General features: G+C 42.2%; 1 long non-coding RNA gene across 1 annotated transcript in view; it reads right to left on the bottom strand.

The window, feature by feature from the left end:
• LOC116353087 (uncharacterized) overlaps nucleotides 1-23,498 on the bottom strand; it is a 38,214-nt gene that overhangs the window by 3,945 nt on the left and 10,771 nt on the right. Inside the window, exon 2 of the long non-coding RNA XR_004202439.1 lies at nucleotides 20,860-20,999. This is a non-coding gene — a long non-coding RNA (uncharacterized LOC116353087). The remainder of the gene's footprint in view (nucleotides 1-20,859; nucleotides 21,000-23,498) is intronic.

Here is a 23,498-nt window from a genome sequence, read left to right as displayed (position 1 = left end):
CTTACCCGTTGGCGCAGCAGAATTTAAGGAAATTATAGAGGACCCCATCTTGGCGGTGTAGAGAAATGTAAAACATTTTAGGCCAATTTCCTGCAATTCTACACATTTCACTATGGGAGTGGAGATATTTCTTTGCTGTTTTAAAGCAAATTTCCTGCAATTCTACACACTTTGCTATGGAGCAGAAAGAAAATATTGCAGTTTTAGAGCTGCAACTCTATTAATTTTGCCATGGCTAATGCAGTATTCTTCTGCTTAAATGTAATAACAAAATAAATATGAATAAAATACTTATTTTTTTATTCTCCCTGACTGTCTAGCTTTTATTTTGGTGATTGTTAGTTCTCAAAGATTATATATATATATTTTTAAATAGGTCCATTATATTTTCTACATATTTTCTATCTGATTTTAGTCATTTAAGTTTAAACTGAAAGCATTTCTGCGGTACACAAAAAATTATTAATAATAAAAAAGTTTTGGACCAGCCCAAGGATTTCAATTGCATAAAAATCCCTGAAAAATACTTGGAGACATTTGAAGAACAATGATAAGAGCACAGGCAAAATATACTACAACAAAGCCACACACACTCCCTCTCGCTGCACTCAAACACACACACACACCCTCCATGTAACAGGCTGGGTTTGATGGGGTTGATTACAGTAATTGTGTGTTTGTGTGTGTGTGTGGGATCCTGTGGCAGGAAGGCCATTATGGAGTGGTGAGGACACACACACACACACACGAGAGGACAGGCTGTGACACCTGTATTGACGCCCAGCCACTGAGCACTGAACAAACCACAGACTCGCTCAAACCAAAGCCCTACTCAGACAAAACCAAAATGGCAGCAGTTTCCCTGCACCAGGCCTCATGTGAATAGCACACAAAGAAAGCAATCCTCCATTTGGGCACTGGGCTTGCTAATCTGCTGCTACTGCTAACTAGAAAGACCGGCAGACCTGTAGCCTAGCAGACTGTATGCATATTTTGGGCTCTCTCAAAACACGGGTGAGCTCACACAAATTAACACACACACACACCGTTAAGCTGGGGGATGGGGGGAGTGGCTCAGGCAGTTAGTCTCACTGTGGTAACTGAGAAGAAGAGGTTCACAAACGCCTATATTATGTATCTCATACCATGTATTTCATAGAGTGCCTTTATGGCTACACATTTACCCATCTACACATTAAAGCCATTGCTCATCCATTGTTCAAAAGGCACTATACTTTCAGTATAATGTGCAACAAGACAGTGGCAAACAAATGTTCCCTTATTCACTCCTAAATTGTCATGACACTGAAGAAGGCTTATGCCGAAACCTTTGTCTATCTACCTACCCCTGAATGAAATATATACTAAAAATACATTTAAAAAATAAACCTTTAATCTCCTTTTTGAGTATGGACCAGCTAAACAATTTTGGAATTCTATTACATTTTGGTCGACACACCTGTTCTGAGCGTAGTGGTCACACAAACTTTCATAGTCCCTTATTCATCCCTACAATAAGGAATTGGCCTGTTCAACTCAAAAGTTAGTAGGGGTTGCCCTTATTCCCTCGTCTATTGCCCCCTATTTAATCCTTTGTTACAGACCTATTCACATAATCGATTCATTCTTTGACAAAAGCCAATATAAAATATGACAAAATGTTTAGTGTTTCACACATAAGTTTGGATAATAGGGCAGTTTTCTGTTCTTTCAAACCACATGATGTTTCTCTACACAACAACTATGCACACTGATCCTTTGGTTATGTGGACTGGGTGGACGTTGGAGCCAGCCATTAGATTGACCACAGATGATAAGAACATGTCAGGCCAGCTAGGCCACATCTCCACTCCTGGTCAGCCCATTGACGTGCATCTCAGTGAGAGAGATCTGTGTTGCGCTCTTTATTTAGGGCATGCAACCGAAAATGGGCAAGTCTAGGTAATTCCTCCTTAATTCAGTCAGTTTTTTTTCTTCATAAGATGTCTAATGAATACAACCATGAGGTAGTACATTTGGGTCCCACCTGACTCTACAGGACAGGCCAAGTGTTTGTGTGTGTGTGTCAGTGGAGGCTGGTAGGAGGAGCTATAGGAGGACGGGCTCATTGTAATAGTTGGAATGGAGTTTGATACCATTCCATTTATTCCTTTACAATGAGCCTATAGCTCCTCCCACCAGCCTCCACTGTGTGTGTGTGTGTGTGTGTGTGTGTGTGTGTGTGTGTGTGTGTGTGTGTGTGTGTGTGTGTGTGTGTGTGTGTGTGTGTGTGTGTGTGTGTGTGTGTGTGTGTGTGTGTGTGTGTGTGTGTGTGTGTGTGTGTGTGTGTGAGAGAGAGAGATGACAGAAAGAGAGAGAGAGAGCAGAGATGGAAAACCTGAAAGAGATACAAAGCCAGATACAGAAACCGAGAGAAAGAGACAGATGGATGGAAACAGAAATCCAGAGACAGACTGAGATAGAAATGGAGAGAGGGAAGAGAGAGGACTGAGAGAGGGAGAGAATGCCAGATAGAGAGAGAAAGAAAGATAGATGGATAGTTAAATAGTGAATAATAACCACAATCACTCCAGTATACCTTACATTGGCTGATGAAAACATCAATAGTCATCCATTAGCCGTGCCGTCCTCTCTCTCTCTCTGCTCTCATTCTGAAGGTCTTAATACTGTGTGTGTGTGTGTGTCTGTCTGTGTTCACACAATGCTCATCTAACCAGCTAACAGGGTCCATACACCAAATTCCAGTGATTTCTGAATTTGCAACAAGACTTATAGGACACATATACAGTTCAAGTTTTCATAGTCAATGTCGAAGCTAAACAAAAAAAGAAACGTCCCTTTTTCAGGATGCTGTCTTTCAAAAAGAATTCGTAAAAATCCAAATAACTTTGCAGATCTTCATTGTAAAGGGTTTAAACACTGTTTCCCATGCTTGTTCAATGAACCATAAACAATTAATGAACATGCACCCGTGGAATGGTCATTAAGACACTAACAACTTACAGACAGTAGGCAATTAAGATCGCAGTTACAAAAACTTAGGACACTAAAGAGGCCTTTCTACTGACTCTGAAAAACACCAAAAGAAAGATGCCCAGGGTCCCTGCTCATTGGGGTGATCGTGCCTTAAGGCATGCTGCAAGGAGGTATGAGGACTGCAGGTGTGGAAAGGGCAATCATTTGCAATGTCCGTACTGAGAGATGACTAAGACAGTGCTACAGGGAAACTGGACGGACAGCTGATCGTCCTCGCAGTGGCAGTCCACGTGTAATAACACCTGCACAGGATCGGTACAGCCGAACATCACACCTGTGGGACTAGTATAGGATGGCAACAAAAACTGCCCGAGTTACACCACAAATGCAAAATCCCTCCATCAGACTGCTCAGACTGTCCGCAATAGGCTGAGGCAGGTCCTCACCAGACATCACCAACAACAACGTCACCTATGTGCACAAACCCACCGTCGCTGGACCAGACAGGACAGGCAAAAAGTGCTCTTCGCTGACGAGTCGTGGTTTTGTCTCACAGAGGGTGATGGTCGGATTTGCGTTTATCGTTGACGGAATGAGCGTTACACCGAGGCCTGTACTCTGGAGGGGGATGTTTGGAGATGGAGGATCCGTCATGGTCTGGGGCGGTGTGTCACAGCATCATCGGACTGAGCTTGTTGTCATTGCAGGCAATCTCAATGCTGTGCGTTACAATGAAGACATCCTCCACCCTCACATGGTACCCTTCCTGCAGGCTCATCCTGACATGACCCTCCAGCATGACAATGCCACCAGCCATACTGTTGGATCGGAGGATGAGGGCTAGGGCCATTCCCCACAGAAATGTCCGGGAACTTACAGGTGCCTTGGTGGAAAAGTGGGGTAGCATCTCACAGCAAGAACTGGCAAATCTGGTGCAATCCATGAGGAGGATATGCCCTGCGGTACCTAATGCTGCTGGTGGCCACACCAGATACTGACTGTTAATTTTGATTTTAACCCCCCCCCCCTCCCGTTTGTTCAGGGACACATTATTCAATTTCTGTTAGTCACATGTCTATGGAACTTGTTCAGTTTATGTCTCAGTTGTTGAATCTTATGTTCATACAAATATTTACGTTACATTTTCAGAAAATAAACGCAGTTGACAGTGAGAGGATGCTGAGTTTATCAGTATCTTTTAGTATTTTCCATTAGCAATGCAATTGTATCATGATTCTAGAAGCTGGTTGAAGGGAGCCTAGGCCGGTGTAGAGTGAAGTTTCTCCCAAACGCTGATCTTGAGTTAGTTTGGCATTTTCCCCACTGATGGTTAAGGTTAGTATTAGGGGAGGGAAAGCTGATCATAGAACTGTACCTATAGGAAACATCCAAGACACCAACAGCATCTCACACACACACTCAGAATGATCAGCATGAGCCTACTACCAGACACTAAGACAGAAACCAACCCTAATTATCCTGCAGCAGACCTATGACAAAAGGTATACTCTCCATAATTGGACAGTACAATTGTAGATATGAATTAACTCTCTCTCTCTCTCTCTCTCTCTCTCTCTCTGTGTTAAAAAAACAAAAACATCAGGGTCTTAGGGTTTCATTAGTCAGACAGAGAAGATGCACAGGCCAGTATGAGGGGAGCAACACAAAGTTCTTACTGCAAAGTACATGCATTCACTAATATACAACAGTAGCCCTTTATACTCGTACCTGTATATGGGTGGAAAATTGCAGATTTGGGCACTGATAAGCGCCTAAAATGGAACACAATGGCTGTACAGTAGCATGTTCTAAATGACATCAGAGCTCAGGCTCTGCGATTCACAGCGCCGTATGGGTTTTGACTGACAGCCATTCTTGAACTTCAGCACCGCACGCCACAAGAAGTTCCCCTCATTCCACCCGATAATTGGGCAACATTTGCAAATTGTTTGTTTTGTGAGAGAGAGAAATTCTGGAAATTAAGAGGACTCTATGTATTTTTGAAAGATGAGACGTTGAGGATTATAATAAATACCAATTTAATGTCATACAAGCAAGCCAAACACCCGTGAGTCCAAAATGTGCACTTCACATTCCCCTATCATAAAACTCATGTCATATTCAGCGACAACATTAATGATCACTATGTTTGATGTACAGTTACAAGAAGATATGGCATCATATCCTGGGTTGAAATAAGCACCTGAAACAAGGAGATAAACTCAATAATACTACTGTGTCACTAACTAACTAGTCACACACACACAGATACAAACAGACGCACACACACACACAACGTTGTTAGAGTTAGACAAAGAGAACCCCCAAAAAATAAACATGATTTACGAACTATTGGGTATGTCTCATTGCAAGGAGTCATATCTGTTATTATTGTACATAATAAATACTGAGATTCCTCTGGCCAGTCGGCCCACAGTAGAACCCAGGGGCCTTTTCAGCCTGTTTAGATAGAAATGTATTGTGTAGAATGGATATGATTGTCTGTCATGTAGAATAGGGAATCGTGTCAGCTCTATTCATAAGGAACTGTGTCAGCTCTATTCATGACATTTCTAGGCTTGCTGAATAGATCCCAGCTGCAGCTGGGAGCACTCAGTCCCTTCCTTCCCTGCCTGCCATAGCGCAAATACCAGCCAGGCCAACCGGTCACCACTGTGGCCCCCAAGATTTTCCCCTGGTTAAATATCCAGATGTACTTTTTAATGCACCCCAGTTACTAAATTTCCCATATGCTGGTTATAATACTAACTGTAGAATGTCTTTCCTCCTTAATGTAGACCATAGAGGGTAAAGAACAGCCTATTGTATAACTATGCCATATCCAAAATAGACGTGGTGGAATAAATTAGCAAAACCTCTTTCAATCGTTTTTTAAAATAAAATGTACAAAACGGAAGGACTAAAAATGTCCATTCCAAAAGTGATGTGCTAAATATGGATTTGATGGTGAAATACAGCACCTTAACTATTTAAATGGATCTACATTCACAGAGAAGGAACAATGATTGACCTCGATTGTTAATACCTCGCTTTGATGTTAAATATTACTGGGATGCGGTTGGCAGTGCTGATGTGGCTGAGAGCGTGAAGAAAAATTAGGCCTTTATTCCGGTGACTGAATCTCTCTCTCTCTTGCTAAAACCAAGTAGGGCATTCTTCATTAGGACAGATATGGCACGACTCGCCAATTTATTCCTTCATTAGCAGATATATGTGCTGCTCACTACAGTAGAAACATGGGGACCACCCACACATTTATGCCCTCTCAAACAACTACGCACAATAAAAGAGCTGCTCTCTGGTGACTAAACGAGGGAATTCACACAAATAAAAACGGGGAGGACATTCAAAGAAGCGCACCTTTTGTACATGTCCACCAGAAGTAAACCGTGTAATATACAGTGCCTTCAGAATGCATTCACACCCTTTGACTTATCCCACATTTTGTTGTGGTACAGGCTAAATTCAAAATGGATGAAACAACTCTATCTCACCCATCTACAAACAATACCCCATAATGACAAAGTGAAAACATGTTTTTAGAAATGTTTGCAAATGTATTGAAAATAGAATAAAGAAATATATATTTTATTCTCTAAGATTTTCCTGAGTTACAGTTCATTTGAGGAAATCAGTCAACTGAAATACATTTATTAGAAATCTATGGATTTCACACGACTGGGATTACATACATTACATTGGTCACAGATACCTTTAAAAAAATGGGCCTCATGATCATCACTGTATTGCTGTGCATTCAAATTGCCATCGATAAAATGCAATTGTATTCGTTGTCCGTAGCGTATGCCTCCCCATACCATAACCCCTCTGCATGGTTTTACCGTAAGGTGTGTATAGAAATGTCTGCAGTAAAGCAACCAGTAGAGACATGGTTTTACCGTAGCGTGTGCAGTAAAACAACCAGTAGAGACATGGTTTTACCGTAGCATGTGTAGTAAAACAACCAGTAGAGACATGTCTGTCTAGTTGTAGACCACCCAGAGCAGTCATCCAAACAATCCCCCCTCCTTCTCACAATTCCTAATTGTCTCCATCCTCTGGTAGGGCCTTTCTACATCCAACACATCTAAACTAAAACTAGCCCCACAGCAATCCTCAAACAAAACATCAGCCATGGGAGAATTTTAGGGCTTTGCAATATATATATTTATGCCTAAAATAGTACAAAGAGTTTTCCTTGGTCGATTCATATGGCAAGGAAAAACTCAAATCCCCAATTATAGTAAGAAATCTGTTCTTATGCATGCTTATTGATGCAGCTTTGCATGCACTAATTATCCATTTAAATTGCACTGTATAAGACTGTCTCCTAAACAACAAGTCTTGTAAACTTTACCCATTGACGACAACGTTAAGACAGAACCTCTGCTGGAGTTCAACTGCTCAGTGTACAGAGGTAGTCAGACTTGAGAAAACACATTGCTAGCGAGTCCTTTTGACTTCAAAGACGCGACTTAAAAAATACCACTATATCAAGCCGTGCCAGACAGAGGAAGACCCGGAAAGGAGAGAAGGAAAGGAACAGAGAGAACCCAAACATTGTAATAACGGAGTGTCAGTGTTATGAATACACTGCTCGATTTCCTTTCAGGGGTTTGTCATTTTAAGATGGTAATTTCAGGGGCAGCCGAGTCAAGGGGTAGGCAGGACCCGTAGCAATGCCTCTCTGCCAAAACCCTTTGATCATCTGCCCACCTCGCTCAGAATGTTTTGTTTCTAAACAAATAGTTTAGATGCTTTGCTAAAGTACAGTGACATTCCGTTGCGCTAAACAGTGCCCGAAAAAGACTCTGGGGGAAACAAAAGATAAAGGGTTCTTCGGCTGTCCCTGTATGATAACCTTTTTTGGTTCAAGGTAGAACCCTTTTGGTTCAAGGTAGAACCCTTCCCCTCAATGAATAACCCCCAAAAGCCCATTAGAAGTTGGAATCAATAACCAATACCTTCAGAGACAGCATAAGAACCCTTTATGGTCCTAAGTAGCACCTTTTTTTCTAAGAGTGAAGAGAAGGAGCAGAAAAGGAAACCAAGGAGAGCATAAGAGAGAAAAGTTCCCCTCCCTCCTCGGCACCAAAATGTTCAAAAACCTCCAACCCTGAGGTATTCATCTGTTTCTGTCAGAGGTTAGTGCCGATGCTATCAAAGGCTGTTTATTTTAGGCAGCATGGCTAATGACCCCTAATCAATTAATTATTAGCATTATGGAGACCTTAACGCCTTCCTTTGATTTACCAGCTGATTACTCAAAACCCCATAACTAAAATCTCACAACTAAATTCAGTCCCAATAATCTCTCATTCCTCCTGAACTGTGTACTTGTTCAATTCTCCCCACAAATGTAAAATTATTGGATTGGTATAGGCATTGGCTGGAAAAAGTTCCATATATCTGTAATTTCCTTTCAAATCCAGGAGAAAGGAGAGATTATAGGGACATTTCAATGAAGAGGTTCAGCCACCATACAATGTCAACTCCAAGCACTGTAGCTCTTTGAAAGCTGAGGAAGTTCATGAGCCAAAGAGAAAATATGGAGTCTATGAAAAATATATAAACGGTCTCACAAAAAGGTGCTAATTGTAAACAAGGTTCAAAAGGAGCATATTTCGTAGTCTATTATACACTGAACAAAAATATGAACGCAACATGTAAAGTGTTTGCCCCATGTTTCATGAGCTGAAACAAACGGTCCCAGATATTTTCAATGCACACAAAAACCTTATTACTCATACATTTGGTGCACAAATTTGTTTACATCTCTGTTAGTGAGCATTTCTCCTTTGCCAAGATAAACCATACACCTTGTGTATGTGGTATATCAAGACACTGATTAAACAGCACAATCATTACACATGTGCACCTCGTGCACAATAAAAGGCCATTCTAAAATGTGCAGCTGTCACACAACAATGCCACAGATGTCTCAAGTTGAGAGTGCGTGCAATTGGCATGCTGACGGCAGAAATGTCCACCAGAGCTGTTGCCAGGGAATTTAATATTACATTTCTCTATCATAAACCGCTTCCAACATTGTTTTAGAGAATTTGGTAGTACGTCCAACCGGCCTCACAACTGCGGACCATGTGTAAACATGCCAGCCCAGGACCTTCACATCAGGCTTCTTCACCTGCGGAATCATCGGAGACCAGCCACCTGGATATCTCATGAAACTGTTTGCACAACCAAAGAATTTCTGCACAAACTGTCAGAAAACGTCTCAGGGAAGCTCATCTGCATGCTCGTCATCCTCACCAGGGTCTTGACCTGACTGCAATTAAGCGTCATAACCAACATCAGTGGGCAAATGCTCACCTTCGATGGCCATGGGCATGCTGGAGAAGTGTGCTCTTCCCAGATGAATCACAGTTTCAACTGTACCAGACAGATGGCAGATAGAGTATATGGTGTTGTGTGGGCGAGTGGGTTTGCTGATGGTGGCAGTGGGGTTATGGTATGGGCAGGCATAAGCTGCAGACAATAAACACAATTGCAATTTATCGATGGCAATTTGAAAGCACAGAGATACCGTGACGAGATCCTGAGGCCCAATGACGTGCCATTCAACCAAGGCAAGTCGCAAGGATCTGTACACAATACCTGGAAGTTGTAAATGTCCCAGTTCTTCCATGGCCTGCATACTCACCAGACACATCACTCATTGAGCACATTCACCGCCCCTACTTTTTAAAAATGGTATCAGTGACCAACCGATGCATTCCCAGTCATGTGAAATCCATAGATTAGGGCCTAATGAATTTATTTAAATGACAGATTTCCTTATATGAACTGTATAAGTCAGTAAAATCTTTGAAATTGTTAGCTGTTGCTAACAATGTTATGTTCAATGTACTGCTCTAAAAAGCAGTTTGTGAATGGAAATGCTCTCTTCTAAATGACATTATTCATTATTGCTTTCATTACACAGGCTAAAGTGGTACCGCCCTCTAAAAAAGCATTTTACAAATGGATATACTTTCAATAATCAGTTGCATTCGGAAAGTATTCAGAACCCTTCACTTTTTCTACATCTTGTTTATGTTACATTAGTCTTATTCTAACATTGATAAAAATTAAAATAAATCCTCAATCTTCACATAATACCCCATAATGATAAAGCAGAAATGGTTTTACATTTATTCAGAAAAATGTAAACAGAAATACCGTATTCAGACCCTTTTCTGTGAGACTGACCTAAAAAAAAAAAACTTGTGATCTGGGTCATTGTCCTGTTGAAAAAATACATTGATAGTCCCACTAAGCGCAAACCAGATGGGATGGCGTATTGCTGAAAGAATGCTGTGGTAGCAATGCTGTTTAAGTGTGCCTTGAATTCTAAATAAATCACAGACAGTGCCACCAGCAAAGCACCCCCACACCACCTCCTCCATGCTTCACGGTGGGAACCACATATATAGAGATCATCTGTTCACCTAATGTGCGTCTCACGAAGACTGTGGACGGATTTCCACCGGTCTAATGCCCATTGCTCATGTTTCTTGGCCCAAGCAAGTTTCTTCTTCTTATTGGTGTCATTTAGTAGTTTCTTTGCAGCAACTCGACCATGAAGGCCTGATTCATGCAGTCTCCTCTGAACAGTTGATGTTGTGATGTGTCTGTTACTTGAACCCTGTGAAGCATTTATTTGGGCTGCAATCTGAGGTGCAGTTAACTCTAATGAACTTATCTGCAGCAAAGATAACTCTGGGTCTTCCTTTCCTGTGGCGGTCCTCATGAGAGCCAATTTCCTCATAGCACTTGATGGTTTTTGCAACTACACTTGAAGAAAAGACTGTTGTTTCTCTTTACTTATTTGAGCTGTTCTTGCACTAATATGGACTTTGTCTTTTACCAAATAGGGCTATATTCTGTATAACCCCCCCACCTTGTCACAACACAACTGATTAGCTCAAACGCATTAAGAATGAAAGAAATTCCACAAATTAACTTTTAAGAAGGCACACATGTTAATTGAAATGCATTGAGAGAATGCCAAGAGTGTGCAAAGCTGTCATCAAGGCAAAGGGTGGCTACTTTGAAGAACGGCAAATATAAAATATATTTTTTTTTGGGTTACTACATGATTCAATACGCCTCACAAGACCTCAACTGGCAGCTTCATTAAATAGTACCTGGGAAAACACCAGTCTCAACGTCAACAGTGAAGATGCTGGCCTTCTAGGCAGAGTTGCAAAGAAAAAGCCAGGTCTCAGACTGGCCAATAAAAATAAAATATTAAGATGGGCAAAAGAACACAGACACTCCACAGAGGCACTCTGCCTAGAGGGCCAGCATCCCGGAGTCGCATCTTCACTGTTGACATTGAGCCAGGTGTTTTGTGGGTACTATTTAATGAAGCTACCAGTAGAGGACTTGTGAGGCGTCTGTTTCTCAAACTAGACACTACTTGTCCTCTTGCTCAGTTGTGCACCGGGGCCTCCCACTCCTCTTTCTATTCCGGTTAGAGCCAGTTTGCGCTGTTCTGTGAAGAGAGTATTACACAGCGCTGTACGAGATCTTCAGTTTCGTGGCAATTTCTCGCATGGAATGGCTTTCATTTCTCAGAACAAGAATAAACTGATGAGTTTCAGATGAAAGTTCTTTGTTTCTGGCCATTTTGAGCTTGTTCATGTGGAAAAGCCTATGTAGGACAAACGAAAAGACACTTAAAACAACACATAGCTAAACACCTCAGCTCAATCAGGTGTAAGAACATTGACTATCCAGTAGCAGCCCACTTTGTTGAAGCTAACCATCCAATCTTCTCCCTCAAATACACAGGCATTGAGCATGTTGATCTACCAAGGAGAGGAGGTAACATTGAGATCCTACTTCTACAAAAGGGAGGCTTACTGGATATCCTATCTAAAAACATTGAACCCTAGTGGTCTGAATATTGACTTTGATCTCAGACCTTTATGAACAAATCTTTCTTTTATGAACAAGTCTTATAAATGTATATATTCTTTCTACAGCTTACTACCGTAAACCTAATATGTTCCCCCTGTTGATGTTGCTTATTATGCATTAGGTATGAAGCAAAGGATTACATGTAACAAAAACGAAATGAAATACGAAACAATTAAACATGTGAAATTGAATTCAACAATAATATATGTTGATGCTAATATTATGCAGAATATTCAATTATGTTTCTATATGATAAAAATAAAGCCTAATATATTTAATATGCCATACACTTCTTTAACAGTTTTACTAATTCATTGTAATGAACTTAATCATTATGACACACCCCTCACCATTGTCATTGGTTGCACTGTTTGATTAATACCAAATCAACTACTGGGAGTTTATATATGGAGTGTGCGACTCTCTATTTTGATAGTTTATTCTTTACTCAGCACAACAGTTTTCAGCTGTGCTAACATAACTGCAAAAGGGTTTTCTAATGATTAGCCTTTTAAAATAATAAACTTGGATTAGCTAACACAACGTGCCATTGGAACACAGGAGTGATGGTTGCTGATAATGGGCCTCTGTACTCCTATTGTAGATATTCCATTAAAAAAATTATATGGAACAAAAATGGAAAAAACAAGGAAATAAGCAACATCAGCTCAGACTCTGTGTGTGAGTGAGTGTGAGTGTGTGTATGTGTGTATGTGTGTATGTATGTGTGTATGTGTGAAAAAACAAGGAAATAAGCAACATCAGCTCAGATTCTGTGTGTGAGTGAGTGAGTGAGTGAGTGAGTGAGTGAGTGAGTGAGTGAGTGAGTGAGTGAGTGAGTGAGTGAGATACACACACAGTTGAAGTCGGAAGTGTACATACACCTGAGCCAACAACATTTAAACTCAGTTTTTCACAATTCCTGACATTTAATCTGAGTAAAAATTCCCTGTTATTTGGTCAGTTAGGATCACCACTTTATTTTAAGAATGTGAAATGTCAGAATAATAGTGTAATAATAATGATTAATTTCAGCTTTTTTTTCTTTCATCACATTCCAAGGGGGTCAGAAGTCTACATACACTCAATTAGTATTTGGTAGCATTGCCTTTAAATAGTTAAATTTTTGATAAATTCTTTGGGTAGCCTTCCACAAGCTTCCCACAATAAATGGGGTGATTTTGGCCCATTCCTGCTGACAGAGATGGTGTAACAGCTGTACGGCTGTAAGGCTTGTAAGGCTTCCTTGCTCGCACCCGCTTTTTCAGATCTGCCCACAAATTTTCTATGGGTTTGATGTCTGGGCTTTGTGATGGCCACTCCAAAACCTTGACTTTGTTGTCCTTAAGGCATTTTGCCTGGAGTCATTGTCCATCTGGAAGATGCAACCAAGCTTTAACTTCCTGACTGATGTCTGAGATGTTGCTTCAATATATCCACATGATTGTCCTTCCTCACGATGCCATCTATTTTGTGAAGTGTGCCAGTTGCTCCAGCAGCAAAGCACCCCCACAACATGATGTTGCCACCCCTGTGCATCACGGTTGGGATGTTGTTCTTCGGCTTGCAAGCCTCCCACTTTTTCCTCCAAACATAACGATGGTCAGCAATCTGCCAATGAAGAAGGCTCCCGAGTGGCGCAGCAGTCTAAGGCACTGCACTCAATGCTAGGCGCGCCACTACAGACCCTGGTTCGATTTCAGGTTGTATCACAACCGGCCGTGATTGGGAGTCCCATAAGGGCAGCGCACAATTGGCCCAGCATCGTCCGAGTTAGGCCGCCATTGTAAATAAGAATTTGTACTTACTTGCCTAGTTAAATAAAGGTTAAATTAAGAAAAAAAATCTGTTTCTGCCCGTCAAACTCAGCAAAAAAGGAAACGTCCTCTCACTGTCAACTGTGTTTATTTTCAGCAAATTTAACCTGTGTAAATATTTGAATGAACATAACAAGATTCAACAACTGAGACATAAACTGAACAAGTTCCACAGACATGTGACTAACAGAAATGGAATAATGTGTCCCTGAACAAAGAGGGGGCCAAAATCAAAAGTAACAGTCAGTATCTGGTGTGGACACCAGCTGCATTAAGTACTGCAGTGCATCTCCTCCTCATGGATTGCACTAGATTTGCCAGTTCTTGCTGTGAGATGTTACCTCACTCTTCCACCAAGGCACCTGCAAGTTCCCGGACATTTCTGTGGGGAATGGCCCTTTTTTATTTATTTTTTTATTTCACCTTTATTTAACCAGGTAGGCTAGTTGAGAACAAGTTCTCATTTGCAACTGCGACCTGGCCAAGATAAAGCATAGCAGTGTGAGCAGACAACAAAGAGTTACACATGGAGTAAACAATTAACAAGTCAATAACACAGTAGAAAACAAAGGGGGAGTCTATATACAATGTGTGCAAAAGGCATGAGGTAGGCAAATAATTACAATTTTGCAGATTAACACTGGAGTGATGAATGATCAGATGGTCATGTACAGGTAGAGATATTGGTGTGCAAAAGAGCAGAAAAGTAAATAAATAAAAACAGTATGGGGATGAGGTAGGTGAAAAAGGGTGGGCTATTTACCAATAGACTATGTACAGCTGCAGTGATCGGTTAGCTGCTCAGATAGCTGATGTTTGAAGTTGGTGAGGGAGATAAAAGTCTCCAACTTCAGCGATCTTTGCAATTCGTTCCAGTCACAGGCAGCAGAGTACTGGAACGAAAGGCGGCCAAATGAGGTGTTGGCTTTAGGGATGATCAGTGAGATACACCTGCTGGAGCGCGTGCTACGGATGGGTGTTGCCATCGTGACCAGTGAGCTGAGATAAGGCGGAGCTTTACCTAGCATGGACTTGTAGATGACCTGGAGCCAGTGGGTCTGGCGACGAATATGTAGCGAGGGCCAGCCGACTAGCGCATACAAGTCGCAGTGGTGGGTGGTATAAGGTGCTTTAGTGACAAAACGGATGGCACTGTGATAGACTGCATCCAGTTTGCTGAGTAGAGTGTTGGAAGCCATTTTGTAGATGACATCGCCGAAGTTGAGGATCGGTAGGATAGTCAGTTTTACTAGGGTAAGCTTGGCGGCGTGAGTGAAGGAGGCTTTGTTGCGGAATAGAAAGCCGACTCTTGATTTGATTTTCGATTGGAGATGTTTGATATGAGTCTGGAAGGAGAGTTTGCAGTCTAGCCAGACACCTAGGTACTTATAGACGTCCACATATTCTAGGTCGGAACCATCCAGGGTGGTGATGCTAGTCGGGCATGCGGGTGCAGGCAGCGACCGGTTGAAAAGCATGCATTTGGTTTTACTAGCGTTTAAGAGCAGTTGGACACGGAAGGAGTGTTGTATGGCATTGAAGCTTGTTTGGAGGTTAGATAGCACAGTGTCCAATGACGGGCCGAAAGTATATAGAATGGTGTCGCCTGCGTAGAGGTGGATCAGGGAGTCGCCCGCAGCAAGAGCAACATCATTGATATACACAGAGAAAAGAGTCGGCCCGAGAATTGAACCCTGTGGCACCCCCATAGAGACTGCCAGAGGACCGGACAGCATGCCCTCTGATTTGACACACTGAACTCTGTCTGCAAAGTAATTGGTGAACCAGGCAAGGCAGTCATCCGAAAAACCGAGGCTACTGAGTCTGCCGATAAGAATATGGTGATTGACAGAGTCGAAAGCCTTGGCAAGGTCGATGAAGACGGCTGCACAGTACTGTCTTTTATCGATGGCGGTTATGATATCGTTTAGTACCTTGAGTGTGGCTGAGGTGCACCCATGACCGGCTCGGAAACCAGATTGCACAGCGGAGAAGGTACGGTGGGATTCGAGATCCAGGCCCTAGCCCTCATCCTCCGATCCAACAGGTCCCAAACGTGCTCAATGGGATTGAGATCCGGGCTCTTCGCTGGCCATGGCAGAACACTGAAATTCCTGTCTTGCAGGAAATCACGCACAGAACGAGCAGTATGGCTGGTGGCATTGTCATGCTGGAGGGTCAAGTTAGGATGAGCCTGCAGGAAGGGTACCACATGAGGGAGGAGGATGTCTTCCCTGTAACGCACAGCTTTTGAGATTACCTGCAATGACAACAAGCTCAGTCCAATGATGCAGTGACACACCGCCCCAGACCATGACGGACCCTCGACCCCCAAATCGATCCACTCCAGAGTACAGGGTTCGGTGTAACGCTCATTCCTTTGACGATAAACGCGAATCCAACCATCACACCTGGTGAGACAAAACCATGACCCGTCAGTGAAGAGCACTTTTTGCCAGTCCTTTCTGGTCCAGCGACGGTGGGTTTGTGCCCATAGGCGACGTTGTTGCCGGTGATGTCTGGTGAGGACCTGCCTTACAACAGGCCTACAAGCCCTCAGTCCAGCCTCTCTCAGCCTATTGCGGACAGTCTGAGCACTGATGGAGGGATTATGCATTCCTGGTGTAACAGTATGGACATTGCAAATTATTGCCCTTGCCACATCTGCAGTCATCATGCCTCCTTGCAGCATGCCTAAGGCACGGTCACGCAGAAGAGCAGGGACCCTGGGCATCTTTCTTTTGGTGTTTTTCAGTGTCAGTAGAAAGGCCTCTTTAGTCTCCTAAGTTTTCATAACTGTGACATTAATTGCCTATGGTCTGTAAGCTGTTAGTATCTTAACAACCGCTCCACAGGTGCATGTTCATTAATTGTTTATGGTTCATTGAACAAGCATGGGAAACAGATTTTAAACCCTTTACAATGAAGATCTGTGAAGTTATTTGGAATTTTACGATTTTTATCTTTGAAAGACAGGGTCCTGAAAAAGGGACGTATCATTTTTTGCTGAGTTCAGCTAAAACGTCCCACCTGATCTCGCATCCTCCCGTCTGCCCTCCATAGCAAAAACATGTTTCAGAAATCTATACAAATGTTTTTTTAAATAAAAAATATCTTAATACTTATATAGATCAGACTCTTTACTATGAGACTCGAAATTGCTTTGAGACAAACAAAAAAAAGCTCAGATGCATTCTGCTTCCATTGATCATCCTTGAGATGTTTCTACAACTTCATTGGAGTCCACCTGTGGTAAATTAAATTGGTTAGACATGATTTAGAAAGGAACACACCTGTCTATATAAAGGTCCCAAAGTTGACAATGTATGGCAGAGCAAAAACCAAGCCATTAGGTCGAAGGAATTGTCCGTAGAGCTCCGAGACAGGATTGCGTCGAGGCACAGATTTGGGGAAGGGTACCAAAACATGTCTGCAGCATTGAAGGTCCCCAGCAACCTTAAATGGAAGAAGTTTTGAACCACCAAGACTCTTCCTAGAGCTGGCTACCCAGCCAAACTGAGCAATCGGGGGAGAAGGGCCTTGGTCAGGGAGGTGACTCGTGGAGATGGGAGAACCTTCCAGACAGAAGCCACTCCTCAGTAAAAGTCACATGACACCTCGCTTTGAGTTTGACAAAAGGCACCTAAAAAGGACTCAGACCATGAGAATCTGGAGGAAACCTGGCACCATCCCTACGGTGAAGCATGGCGTCATGCTGTGGAGATGTTTTTCAGCGGCAAGTACTGGGAGACTCGTCAAGATCGAGGGAAAGATGAACGGAGTAAAGTACATAGAGATCCTTGATGAAAACCTGCTCCAGAGCGCTCAGGACTTCAGACTGGGGCAAAGCTTCACCTTCCAACAGGACAACGACCCTAAGCACACTGCCAAGACAATGCAGGAGTGGCTTCGGGACAAGTCTCTGAATGTCCTTGAGTGGCCCAGACTTAAACCCGATCAGACTTAAACATCTCTAAGGAGACCAGAAAATAGCTGTGCAGCGACACTCCCCATCCAACCTGACAGAGCTTGAGAGGATCTGCAGAGAATAATGGGAGATACTCCCCAAATACATGTCTGCCAAGCTTATAGCGTCGAACGGTGTTTTAAATTGTTTATAAATTTGCACAAAAAAAAAAAAAAACTATTTTTGCTTTGTCATTATGGGTTATTGTGTATGGGAAAAAAACTATTTAATACATTTTAGAATAAGACTGTACTGTAACAAAATGTATAACAAGTGAAGTGGTCTGAATGCTTTCCGAATGCACTGCATATTTCTATTGTTCGAGTGGTCACTCGACTATCTTGTCAATATAATTGATAATATTTTCTGCAGTGGAGAAAGAGTGGAGAGTGCATGCACGCATTTGACATAATCACAGAGCAACAGACATGAAAAATAACAAAGAGCATCGAAAAGGGATTTTGGTGAAATACAATAGCACAATATTATTATATTTGTTGTTTCACCCCTCTTAAAGTTCACCAAAATTCCCTTTCCGTTGCTCTTTGTTATTTTTCATGTCTGCATTGGCTTTTGTGGTTGACAATTGCGCTGTGATGGATTGATTTGGTCTACAGGAATGTAAGACGAACAGAACATGCAATCTCTACCAGTCTCCTCAGTCTGCTGTTTGAATGCTTTCTGTGAACAAGTACTTAGCCAGATAGCTATAATGTTTTTTTATTTTTTATTAAATAGAACACAAATTTCCATGAACATTTCATCAAGCCTTTGCTAATGTTGTTGTGATATTAGCTAGCGAACTAGAGGTAATGACAAGGTATTGTGTAAAAACACAATTTTAGGTTGGCTAAAGGACCTAAATAATGGGAGATACTGTATGGCAGAAAATATTTACACAAGAAGCAATCTAATATCACACAGTCAAAACTCTCCGTCGTTTTTAGTTAAGTTCACCATTCTGCGATTCTCACTGTTAATAAACAGGGTGTTTTACTTTATACTTTACTGTACATCAATAAAGAATAAATAAATCCATAGATATTACCAAGTTATTACCGAGCTGGAATGTAAAGTGCTGTCCTCGTGCTAACGCAGGACAGTTATTGGTAGTTCTGCAGTCCTAAAATGATACAGAAAGAGCTGAAATGCACTGTGCTGTCAGCTTGAGCCCTTAATCAAGGGGGCATCACAGCGAGTCATATTGTAAGAACAGTCAGGTTACATCCTGGCTTTGAAACCAGGCTTTGAGACAGAAGGCAACACCTGAGCTTGTTGAATAAACTTGGTTTTGTTATCAGTTGAAAAATGTTTTGCCCTAATGAATAGGAGGAAAAGCAAAGTGGGGTTGTTTGCTTGGAAACACTCATAGGTTTCCCGATGTAAAAAAAACAACAACAAAAAACAAGGAGCTACTCTCTATTTCCCCTTAAACGTTTTAATCGCCACCTGCCTTTAAAACAAGAGGCCTTTGTTGGACTGGTAGGATGAAAGAGAGGGATATGTGTGTGAGTGAATAAGACAAGGGGAACACTAATGTGAGTGTGGGTAGGGAGGGAGGGACTAGGAAAAAATATTTCCCAGAAGAAGGCTACAGCAACTAAGCTACCACAACAGCTAGCTGGAAGCTAGAGCGTCAACCTTTTCAACTTCCTACCACCTTTTGAGAGAGAGAGAGAGAGAGAGAGAGAGAGAGAGAGAGAGAGAAGAGAGGGAAGAAATTACAGCTTTCCGGCATTCTCTTTATATCTTGGCGTAACCTATAATCTTAGAGCCCCAGTCAGTCTGACCACGCTACAGACTAGCATTTGATTTACTGTAGCTTTTAGCCCAGGAGAGGGAAAGACAGAATGCTCTTAGACTAAGTGGCTCAGACATTGCCTTGGGAATACTAAAACACAGCAACACATTGCAGTATCTGTTTGTTCTCTGTGTGTTTCGTCTTTTTGCCCTGACAATGACCCTTCCACATACGGTGCCTTCAGAAAATATTCACACCCCTTGAATTTGTCCACATTTTGTTGTGTAAAGGTAAGGTTCAACATCCAAGTAAACTTGGTTCATTCTGTGACCAAATACTGGATCAAGACCCCTTATTATTCAGTATAAAACTACCATAGCATGAGAGAAGATAGATAAGATGGCGATACATGATATACAGTACCAGTCAAAAGTTTGGACACACCTACTCATTCAAGGGTTTATCTTTATTTGTACTATTTTATTGTAGAATAAAAGTGAAGACATCGAAACTATGAAATAACACATATGGAATCATGTAGTAACCAGAAAAGTGTTAAATTAAAATATACACGATTGATGTCTTCACTATTATTCTACAGAAAAATTAAAGAAAACCCTTGAATGAGTAGGCGTCCAAAATTTTGACTGGTACTGTATGTGATAACAGATCTTAGGATTCAAATGCATATTTTTTAAATGGGTAAAACTGGACTTAAAAAGGCACAAAAAAGGATGATACGTTGAGCCCAATTGATGGCTGGAGTCAAGAAAAAAGCATTTCACGTGAAACACCTTTTAATTAACACGTGAAGGCCAGATTAACTCTGGACTTTTAACTCTGAATCAGGGATAGAGAGATGAGAGAGGGAAAGAAAGTGAGATGAGAGAGGGAGATAGAGGAGGAGTTGAGGAGTTATTTCTGATGTTGGGCCTGATTGTTGCGGGCATGGGTAGGGCTCAAGCTTAAAATGTGTGCCCGTGAAGGGCTCTATCCTGTTGGTTCCAGACTTGGTGCATCGGTACCGCCTTCCGAGCAATAGCAGAGAAAACAGTCTGACTTGGTTGGCTGGAGTCTGACAATTCTTAGTGACTTGCAGTTGGATGTGGAAGAAGTTGTCATACCAAGTGGTGATGCAGCCGGTCAAGATGCTCTCAATGCTACAGCTGTAGAACTTTGAGGATCTGAGGGCCCATTCCAAAACTTGGTGTGTGTGGACCATGTTAATTCCTTAGTGATGTGGACACCAAGGAACTTGAAGCTCTCGACCCACTCCACTACAAGAGGGCTCAGGAGGACACACACACACACAGTGTGCAGGTGACTCAGGCATCCAGGTGGGAGTTAAATGAGGACACCTCACCCTCCCCCAGCCCTCTAACACGAGGTGTGTTTGACCTCAGGGCTCTTACCTCTATCCCTCTTTCATCTCACGGCAGTCATCCCTCCTTCCTCTGGTTCTGCTCCGGGGTTTATTCCATTCCTTCACACCGCGTCGGGCTGCTTCTCTTCCTCTCCGTTTTCCTCTCTTATCGCACCTCTCTGATAACCTCTGAAATGTAAAAGGACAGAGGCAAAACGATAAAGAAACTGTTCCAGTATATGGAGTCGTCTTCACAAGGAAAAGCCGAGGGCAGGGAACATTCCATTAAAAACTAAATTAGTCGAGAGAGAGAGAGAGAGAGAGAGAGAGAGAGAGAGAGAGAGAGAGAGAGAGAGGGAGAGCCAGGTTGCTGGCTCCACTCATAACATCAGCGATTTGGTTATCTTTCAAAATGTAGATATACAGTAATAGGAAGTCCTGTACAAGAATACCACGGTGGATGAGAGCATATTTTCAATGGCACCTATTTCTACTCCAGAGGCAAGGTGGTGTCTAAAAGCCCAAAAGGCATAGTTTTCAAAAGTGAACAAAGCAGCAAAGCCAGAATACTTAACTGAGCTTGGGCCAAACGGCAACGCATACCTCAGGATAACTTGTGTGAAGAGAGGGGGGGGGGGGGGTTCAGCTAGAGAGGAATCCACAGCTGTTATAATTGTACTCAAGAAATCACTAACAGCTGTGCTCCCATTCAGCCAGCTAGATCCCCTCCCCAGCCTTTTTTCAAACGTACAGCTGCACAGATAAAGGGAAGAGGGTTAAGCAAATACTGCACAACGAAAGAGTAAACAGAGCGGACCTTCCACTCCTCGCGCCTCACTTCGGGAGACACGGGCAAGAGAGCCCTACTGTTTTGTGTGTGTGAGAGAAACGCTCACTGCTTGTAGTCTTTATCTCTCTCAATAGTCCCCTTCTCCATATTTTAATATCTATTCTACCCCCCCCCACTACCCTCCCACTCCCACCCCACCAGTCCAGCCAACCCTCCCCAAAAACCCCAGTGAGACAGTGACAGTGCCTCTTTGTTCGCCCACCTCTCCTCTTGCCCTCGGTCTGTGTTCACGTCAGTTGCGAGGGGAGGCATGCCTCGACAGGCACAGGGAGGGGGAACCAGGGAGGCAGAAGAGGGGCGAGGAGGGGTCTCACAATTTTTTCCCCCATTCCTCCACTTATCTTGAGAGAGGGGGGCAGCGGTAGGGCGTCCGACCTCGATGAACTAACCACTGAGGATCACGAGCCACCCAAACCCCATAGATGGGCCCTATTTCTTCAAAAGACTTTATAGAAGAACATAAAGAAACTCCAACTAAACAATGAGGAGAGAGCGGGAGAACAATAAACAGCAACTCCACAAGTAGACTTAGAGGCTCTGTGACTAAAAAAGAAAAACAACAAAAGTTTCTAGTTTTGGCGTTTACCTTAAAATGTTTTATTTTCACAGAAATAATGTGGCGTGATATTCCGTGAAGTCTTGTAATTTCTCCTTTACGCAAAGAAAATAGTTTGCCCATTGAGGTCTGTCGACAATTTTAGACTGTTAATTTTCTTAGCAACTTTTAAAAGGGTTAGGAAACCGATTCCTAGATAGTATAAATAAAGAAATAGAATTACTGGAACAGTCATTCCCATTCAAGTTGACATTCTGTAATACAATGTCTATGCCGTATGGTGCCTGCATAGCGTAAATAGTGTTGCCACCATAGAAATACCATTTCTAGAACGGATATTTCCATTCAAGTCAAGGTTTTGTTATTCTATTTCTATGCTATATATTGCCTGCAGTACTGTATGTGTCTGGTGGCAATAAGGGAGACGGGACAGCGAAGCACAACTTGTTTTCCCCCACCTCCCATTAAAGAGCCGCCTAGCCTCCCAGGCAGCCGCCAACCAAGCAATCGGATCATTAACCTCAGCTAATCTACAAACATTATGCTTAGAAAAACGCTTTCACAGGCTTAAGCCCTGTGTAACAGCCAAAGCACCTTTCTAATTCACTTGGAGGATATGAGCATGCGAGACTGACTATGTGTGTGTGTGAGATGGAGTGTACACATGCGAGTGTGCGCACACGCATTTGTATACCCCTTGACTTTTTCCACATTTTGTTGTGTTAAAACCTGAATTTAAAATGGATAACATTTAGATTCACTAGCCTACACACAATACACCATAATGTCAAAGTCGAATTATGTTTTTTGAATTTTTTACAAATTAATAAAAAATGAAACTGAAATGTCTTGAGCCAATAAGTAATCAATCCCTTTGTTATGGCAAGCCTAAATAAGATCAGAAGTAAAAATAAGTTGCATGGATAAGTTGCATGGGCTCACTCTGTGTGCAATAACAGTGTTTAATATAATTTTGTGTTGTTCCCCACACATACAATTATCTGTAAGGTTCCTCAGTTGAGCGTTGAATTTCAAACACAGATTCAACCACAAAGACCAGGGAGGTTTTCCAACGCTTCGCAAAGTGCACTTATTGGTAGATGGGAAAAACGTTTGTTTATCAGACTTTGACAGACATTGAATATCCCTTTGAGCATGGTAAATTTATTAATTACACTTTGGATGGTGTATCAATACACCGAGTCACTACAAAGATACCGAGGTCCTTCCTAACTCAGTTGCCGGAGAGGAAGGAAACCGCTCAGGGATTTCACAATGAGGC

This window comes from Oncorhynchus kisutch, linkage group LG13, assembly GCF_002021735.2.
Source record: "Oncorhynchus kisutch isolate 150728-3 linkage group LG13, Okis_V2, whole genome shotgun sequence".
NCBI lineage: Eukaryota > Metazoa > Chordata > Actinopteri > Salmoniformes > Salmonidae > Oncorhynchus > Oncorhynchus kisutch.
This window is presented reverse-complemented; position numbering and strand designations above follow the sequence as displayed.